This window comes from Pyxicephalus adspersus, chromosome 3, assembly GCF_032062135.1.
Source record: "Pyxicephalus adspersus chromosome 3, UCB_Pads_2.0, whole genome shotgun sequence".
Classification (NCBI taxonomy): Eukaryota; Metazoa; Chordata; class Amphibia; order Anura; family Pyxicephalidae; genus Pyxicephalus; species Pyxicephalus adspersus.
In genome coordinates this window covers 52,119,060-52,127,225 of record NC_092860.1, presented here as the reverse complement: position 1 = coordinate 52,127,225, position 8,166 = coordinate 52,119,060, and positions in this window count along the sequence as shown.

Below are 8,166 nucleotides of genomic sequence, written 5' to 3'. Positions count from 1 at the left end.
TTTTTTTATAACAAAAAAAAATTCCCCCACAATGATGTAAAAGACTTATAAAGTCATACAGAAATGTTTTCAAGGTATATACTTCAAGGTATTGCTGCTAAAGGTGGTTCTACACACACAAACATTTTAATATGTTGTTGCATTCTCCATTTGTATACACATTCTGGAAGTTTTATGATACATAGCCTTTTCGTTTGTAGGCCCAACACTATAGAATTTGTATGTATTGATACATGAAACCTTATAATCGAATAATGGTATTCTTTCTTTTTCTCATGACTGTTTATATATATATACCAAAAGAGCAATACAAAATCACGTGTTTAATATATGTGATGTTGTGCTGGGAAACTTAAGCACATGCATCAGTGAAATAGTAATTCGATGATAACGACATAAAAATTAAAAGAATGTGAATTTAGGCAACAAAACGTAAAAATTATATCTATCTATCCATCCTTTTCCAGCTTTTGCAAAACTCTAGTGTTAAAAATTACCTGTGTATATTTTTAGCCTATGAGTGGTTATTCTGCTGTCCTTCATACTTTTGTATTTTTGAAGAATGCATTAGAGTTAATTGGCTCACTTACATCTGTTCTCTTCCATTACTGAAGCAGATCAATGTCATTTTTAAGCCATACAAAAAGAGGCACATTTCCTTAGAGATTCTATTAGTGGCTTCATTAAATATGCATGCAATTGTGTGGGATTTTTAAATATCATACATAGATTAACTCATAGGGAATCACTATTAGTTAACCCTTCTAAATTTTTCTGTTAGCTTGAGAGGACAGTTGTAGTTTCAAAAAACAGTATCTTCAGATGTATATTATAAAACATGAACATTCAGAGACTTCCAATGGAGATAGCAAACTAAAAGAGAGTATTAGCTGTTAATGTGAATATTGCATTACCTAACAAACATTTTTAACCCCCCCCCCCCCCCCACAACTTCTCCAAGACATGCTGAAATATCATTACTTTTTTTTGCTAAGTAAATGATAAGTGCTTGCAATCTAACAAGAAGATACTTCTTTAGTGTACCAGTACATCTTGTTGAAAAATCTTGCATACTCAGGATTCCCCAGGATCATTGCAGAAGGATGTTGACATCAAGCTTGTCCGGGTACTGGAGTGCAACCCATAAATAAGGTAGATATATTACCTAACCTTTTCCCCTACAATTTTTTTTGTTTTTAATTATTGGTGTGGGGAGGGGTGTAGAGATCATTTCAGCTTTTAAAAAAGTTTCCTTTATTTTTAATTACAATAACAGCAAATCAAGATATCCTGGGCCATTGGCATATATATTTCCCACAGATTGTCTATGCTGTAAATTGGGTTGTTCTTATTACTTTCTATCCTTAATTGTGGGATGAGCAGTGCAGCAATAAAACTGTAAATCCAAAATCAGTTTTAAAATTATGAGTTTATTTAATTAGGTTAAAAGGCCACCAGTTTCAGGTGATAATTTAGGGATAGTACTGTGTCCTAAAATTATCTGCAGTACAAATAGTAAGACTGTATTTGGCCTGGGACTGTGCTCTTTGAGTTTTCTGAAGCTGAGCATGCATTCCCATAGTTGCATCTGCCTTTCCGCAGCAAGAGCACATCTGTTTGCCTCAAAGGAGATGGAGAAAGAATTCTAAAATTGTTTAATTTTTTTTTTAATATTTCAATTAGAAGTTATTATACAGGTTTTCTAATTACTGTAAGTTATTAGGGTAAGAAATATGTCAATATAATAAATTAAAAAAGAAGTAAACATCATTGGCTTTACCTATACAACAATTGAATCTACTAAATTTTCTATTAGTAGTTTTGTAATCTTTTTTCTGTCTTAAAGCACTCTCCAAACCTTTATAAACATTAAAAAAATATTGTAATTGTAATGAGATTTAATAAATATATGTGTCTATAATCATTTTTTTCAATATGTACATTATTAATTGTAACTGATAGGAGTTCCAGTGCTGGACCTACAAGGGACGGGGCTTTGTACCATAAAATTCCAGGATAAGTATGAGAGTAAGAAGGCAAATATATATACATATATATATATATAAAAAAAAAAATATATATATATATATATATATATATATATATATTTACATGTGTAGTTACATAATTAGTAAGGTTTAAAAAAAGACATAAGTCCATCAAGTTTTCATCTACTATATAATAAAAAGAAATAAACATATCCCTGATAAAAAAAAAATCGAAGGTAATTCAGAGGAAGGAAAAAAAATAATGTTTTAATTTGCTCCAACAGGGGAAAATAAATTCCTTCTAGATCCCGTGAGATGAACAGTTGTGCTTGTCTGGGGTAAAAATCCGACCTGTGTACAGTGGTCATTCTTCATCAATCCACCCTTGCTCATCCTACCTCTCCCCTCTCCATAGATCAGAATAATGCTGTGTACATCACTAATTCGTTCACGTCCCTGGAAATGATCACAAAAGATTGTATCAAGCAACATCGATCTGACTTCTATCTGTTGTCTGTAGAGGGCTTTATTGTTAAATATGTGTCTAGTATTTTCTCAAGGTTTTAAATCGAGTATGAGTATTGCAAAGTCTTTTAATAAAGTATGGCCCACTATTTTTTTAGTTTCTTTTCAACCGGATGAAACCCATCCAGTGTTGCTAAATTCATGTATTAACAGCTGTCAATGGAAGAGAATAAAATTGAGAATAAAATAGAGGTAAATCCTAACTAAATGACATGTAGTTTTACTAAATCATTAGCTAAAATGCATGTTTTAGCTGAAAATTGGCCTTATCCCTTCCTGTCTCCAATATATCAGATGATAAAATCACCTACCACATTAAACTACCAATAGTAAAGCTCAGAAGATGTGAGTCAGGATCTTATTGCTGGGTTGAGGCTGATGGTCACAAACTGAGACCTCAGACACTGACCAGACCACTAGGTGCAAGCAAGGGACACCGAATTCTGTTAAGTATAATATAAAATACAATACAAATAGGTCAAAGTTAAGAAATTATTCCTTGTGGTTGTGAAACTACTTCACCTACAACCTATTGTTGTGTTACACTCTTCATGGTTTGGTGAAGGACAAGCATGTCTTGAAATATATTAAATAAAAATGAGTGATCCAAGGTGTAAAGTGTTAGTTTAATGGTTATGACACAGAAGATTAGCAAATTAATGCTGCATGTCACAATAGATTACATATACACAGTATATGCATGCAGGAGGACAAAGTCACTATCTATGACACTGAATGTACCCTTGGCAGTTTAGCTTAAGTTGTTCTTTGTTTCTGTTTAAATTTTTACATCTAAACTTTGGTACTACTGGTACTACATGGGCCCCACTGCTAGCCTAGTCTTTGCGTCTTTCAGCTCAGTAACAACCAACACCCATAATCTATTTGAGTATCTGTAAAGGTGAAATTCTCTCCACTGGCTAGCAATGTAAGAGACATTCGCCCCAATAACCGCCAGGCAAATGTATAATAAAATCGGCATATCAATATTATTGGCAGGTGTTTCCTGAGACCTAAAAGTTATTTCAAGGGTTCTCCCATTGTAAAAAAAAAGGTTGAGGAAGGCTGCTTCAGACAAAAAAAAAATACATTACAAAAACTAATATCCTTTAAAAGTATTTGTATGTAAGGGGCCATTTTTTACATGACTCTTTAGAACAAGGCTGACATTAGAATGATTTAGTTTGAGTGTATGTAAATGATAAAACTTCTAGTGGCTTTACACGGTAGGTTATTGAAGGCATCACTCTTCTTTTGGAACCCAAGTTGAAGGGGAAGATTTCCCAAAAACTGTATTTAGTTGTTTGCAAAAGCCAAATGAAAAGAGAAGAGACTGTCTGTGCTGTATCATTATATCATGGTCTGAATGTATTATTTATTCCTCCTGTGACTATCTTCACCAAGGGAAGGTTCAAGTCAAATTAAAAGCAATTGTAGACAATATCTTTATTTTCACTTTTTGCTTTCACCATCTGGATGTTGTGTACTTTTGGCTGCTATCCTATCCTCCTTGTTCAGTTGCAGGTTTAGATTTTAGTTAACTGCCCATCCTATTTTAGTTACCTATTTTTGTTTGTTTACTTATGAATTAAAGATCAAGATTTTCAGTTTGTCCCTCTTGTTTTTTATTTCTTTTAGATGCTTGGATTACCTCAATCTGTTTCTGGCTGCGCTTGATTAGACTTACAAATTAGTGTGGTATTCATTACATTATCAGCAACAGAGCCTTTTTTATTTCTAAAATGTTAGTATTTACTTACACCTAGTTCTTTTTTTGTTTAAAAAAAAGTTTTTGTAATATAGATTTATAGCAGTAGTAGCACTTTGCCTGTGTTGTACCTTCATTGGGATCCATAATAAACTATAAAGCATTACAGAATAGGACGACCATTAAACAAATCATAACAATAGGGAAAATAATTTGATGGTCCCAGTTGAAAAGTTTGCATACCCTTAGTTTTTAATACTGTGTATTCTGCCTTGGCATCAATGATAGCATGCAGTCTTTTGTGTTAGTTGTGGATAAGGTCCTTGATTTACGCAGGTGGTAATGCTGTGTCCAGGTCCTGTACATTCTTAGCATAACTTTTTATCAGAGTTTGAATACTACTGACAGGCATTTTTAAAACTTTCCCTATATTTTATATCCTTTCATAATTTGTACAATTCAACAATATTTTCTTGCAGGTCCATTGACCGTTATTTTGTTCCGTATCCAGCAAAGAAGGTGCAGCTCTGAATGAATTTAAATATACTTTTTCTACACAATTATTAATACCAAAAAAAAATAAGTTACAGGTGTGGACACTCCTCCTTTAACTACACCTAACTGGAACCTGTGCGTGTCAACTTGCTGGCATATTATCTGCCCTACTATTTAAAGGTATGTAATGATCAATACATTTGGGTGATGTCGGTGGTTTGTACACCTAAAGCACTCGGAGGTATGGGGGCTCCGGACCTGATAAAATACTATGTGGCGACGCATCTTCGCTACTTACCCTCCTGGACTATGTTAGTCTCCCCCAGTGTATGTCGGAAGTTGGAGGAAGCTTGGATTTCTGAATGGCACATGAGTGATCAGAAGGGGAATACCGGTATGAATGGCACATGAGTGATCAGAAGGGGAATAATCTTTCAGAATCTTTTTTTCTAGATTTTCCTCCTTTAAAATTGGGTGCGTCTTATATTCCGGTAGGTCTTATAGGGCGAAAAATACGGTAACTAGTATTGCCTGTAGTCCTCTTGCAGCTAATCTTTATCCCTTTTCTGACCTTCTATGCTTTGGTCTAAGCTGTCTTTCTCTGGAGGTGGTCATCTGTTTAGAGGAGACAGAAAGAAGTCATGTGTTTGCAGAACGCATAAACCATGAGCTCTGCAAATCCTCATGCACAGCTTCCACTCCAGCAAGGAAAACTGTTAGCAGCACAATGCACAACATCGGCAAATTTTACTCCAGATCTTGTAAGATTAGTGGTCAAACATTGCCTTAGGTAATCTAACACTGAGGATGAACAGTTATAAAGCCTGTAGACACAGGAAATGGATAAGTATGTTAGGATGAATTCAAGACAAAAAATAAATTTTTCTAGATACTTAGACACAATTACCATTTCTAGATGTTCCCTATAACATAAAATAACAGATCTTTACTTTTTAAGTACAGGTCATTTTTAGATGGGGGTCTATTTATAAAGCAGTAAATTCAACATTTATCAAACATTCTTTGTTGGAGAAAAAAAAATGTTGTTGGAGAAAAAAAATATTTATACAACTTTGGGAGAAGATATAAAAAATATTCTGACTAGGGTGTTTCATATTAATATTAGCTGAAAGTCACAGCCACTTAATGAAAACAAATTACTTCACACAACACTAAAGAAAAATGATTCTGCTCAGGAGGTAAAAATGTCATGCAAGAGTGAAGATTTGCTAATACAAACATTCAAGCTGCTAAACTGTTCCTCACAATGAACTGCTGGCGGAAAATGTGCTCTGGCAGCATTGTTATCTGGTCTCCATCATACCGTCATGAAGTGATATTTCAGCCAACATCTGTAATTAATCTGAAGGAAGAATGTCCTCTTACATTTACACCAACTGAGCATTTCAGGATAGCTGGTGACTATTTCATTAAAGAACAACTCCTATGAATCGAATATATTCTCATTTTATATCAAATTTTTATTTATTTTGAAATTATATTTATAATTCTCCACTTATTTATTTTATACGTACATGCCTTTCTGTATTTTTTAATTCCATGTTTAATTTGTGGATGCTTTTTTCTTTTTTTTTTAGATAAACTTTAGGCATAGTGGTAATTATATTGTTGAAAAAAAATATATAAAAAATAAAATAATTATAGAAAATGAGGTAAAAGCTGGTATTTTAACAGCAATCACGTTTATTTATTTATTTTTTTACTGCTTCAAAGTTCTGGGTGTCCCTCCCTTTTTTCTTTTTTTTTTTTAGTAATATTTGTTATTGATAGAAAGAAAAAAACATGCAATAAAATACAGAAAATGGAAAAAAAAGAAAAAAAGAAAAAAAAGAACCATCATTGCAGAATTAAAAGACATTTAGATAACGTAAAAAATGATGTCTGTACAAAAAAAAACGTGAAGATCATTTATATTATTATGCATATAAATGCGTTTCCTTTCTAGTAATTTTTAATTTTTACAGTTAAAGAGGGAAAGGGGATCATCGTATAATCAGTAGGACGGTGTCATCAATAACTAAAAACTAACAAAACAAATGCAATGTCTGCCACAATAGCTGAAAACAAGAATCATTAGACTTACTAAAAAAAAGATAAAAAAAGCTTTAGGTACTACTTACACTTCTATATTCGTACCATGTAAAATGGTAATGATATCAATGATAGCATTTATGTGAAAATGTGTCTTTCAAAAAGGGCATCCAGATTGTAAAAAATCTTTGAGGATGTCCCGTGTCAAGGTGCTAAGTAGTGTTGGTCGAATAGCTCACTATTCGATTCGGCAGCTATTCGCTCAAATAGAGCAAAATTATTCGGGTGGTCGAATGTCAAAGTTGAACACCATTAAAGTCAATTGGAGGAAAAATTTGTTTTTTTTTCAGCACTGTGTAGAGCTTCTACAGCCTCCAAACAGATGTAAAAAGATACATTATAAAAGGATACAAAGAAAGATACATTATAACAAGATACATAACACTATTCCATACCCCTGTACTTCACATGAAGAATAAAGAGCACCTGTCACATCAATATTAGGCTAAAGCTAGGTACACACTTCCAATAATTATTGTTAGAAAATGCATGATTACGACCGATCAACGATTATGCACGATTATACTTGAACAATCATATTATGCACAATTCTGTACATGCTGTAACAATATGATCGTTCATATATAATCCACCAACAGTGTCCACACGCTAGATACAATCGTTTGAACGATGCAGCGAGGGACATGTAAAGGAGAAAGTGTACCGCAGAAACATGCACAATCACTGAACGACCGTACACACAATAGATAGTGAAAGCCAATCAGATCCACCAGGGCGGTCGTTCATTTCCAATGACAATCCTCGTTCGTCGGCGTCCTTGGTCACTTTTTTTGGCCAATCGGTTGTTCATCCGTCGTTCGTTGGTCGTTTCTAACGATAATTATTGGACGTGTGTATGCAGCTTTAATCTACACGGACTGTTTCCCCAGCATTTAACCTGAGGTTTTTTAAAGCCCATGTTTGAAGTCCCAATGCATTCCCATGGGCTAATCTACACCAGGACGTTTCCTTCAGGCACGTTTTTGAGCGTTATCTTAAACGTTGCTTACAACATTTAAAAAATTAAAACGCTGGATAAACGCGGGAAAACGCTTCCATTGAACTCAATGTAGGCTTTTTCAAGCGTTTTTAAGCTTTTATGAAAGCTTCCATTGAAATCAATGGGGGCTTTTATAAACATTTTTAGCAGGACTTTGGAATCTGGAAGCCCCCTTTATTAGGGAGACTGCCAGATCTCCACCGCCCCACCCTGGAGAATGAGTACAGGGGTACATAAAACCCCTTACTCATTCTCTGAAAGGGTTAAAATATAAGTAGAAAATAGGACAAGGCTTTAATGTTAAATTATTTTATTAATGTGTGTGTGTTTGTGTAATT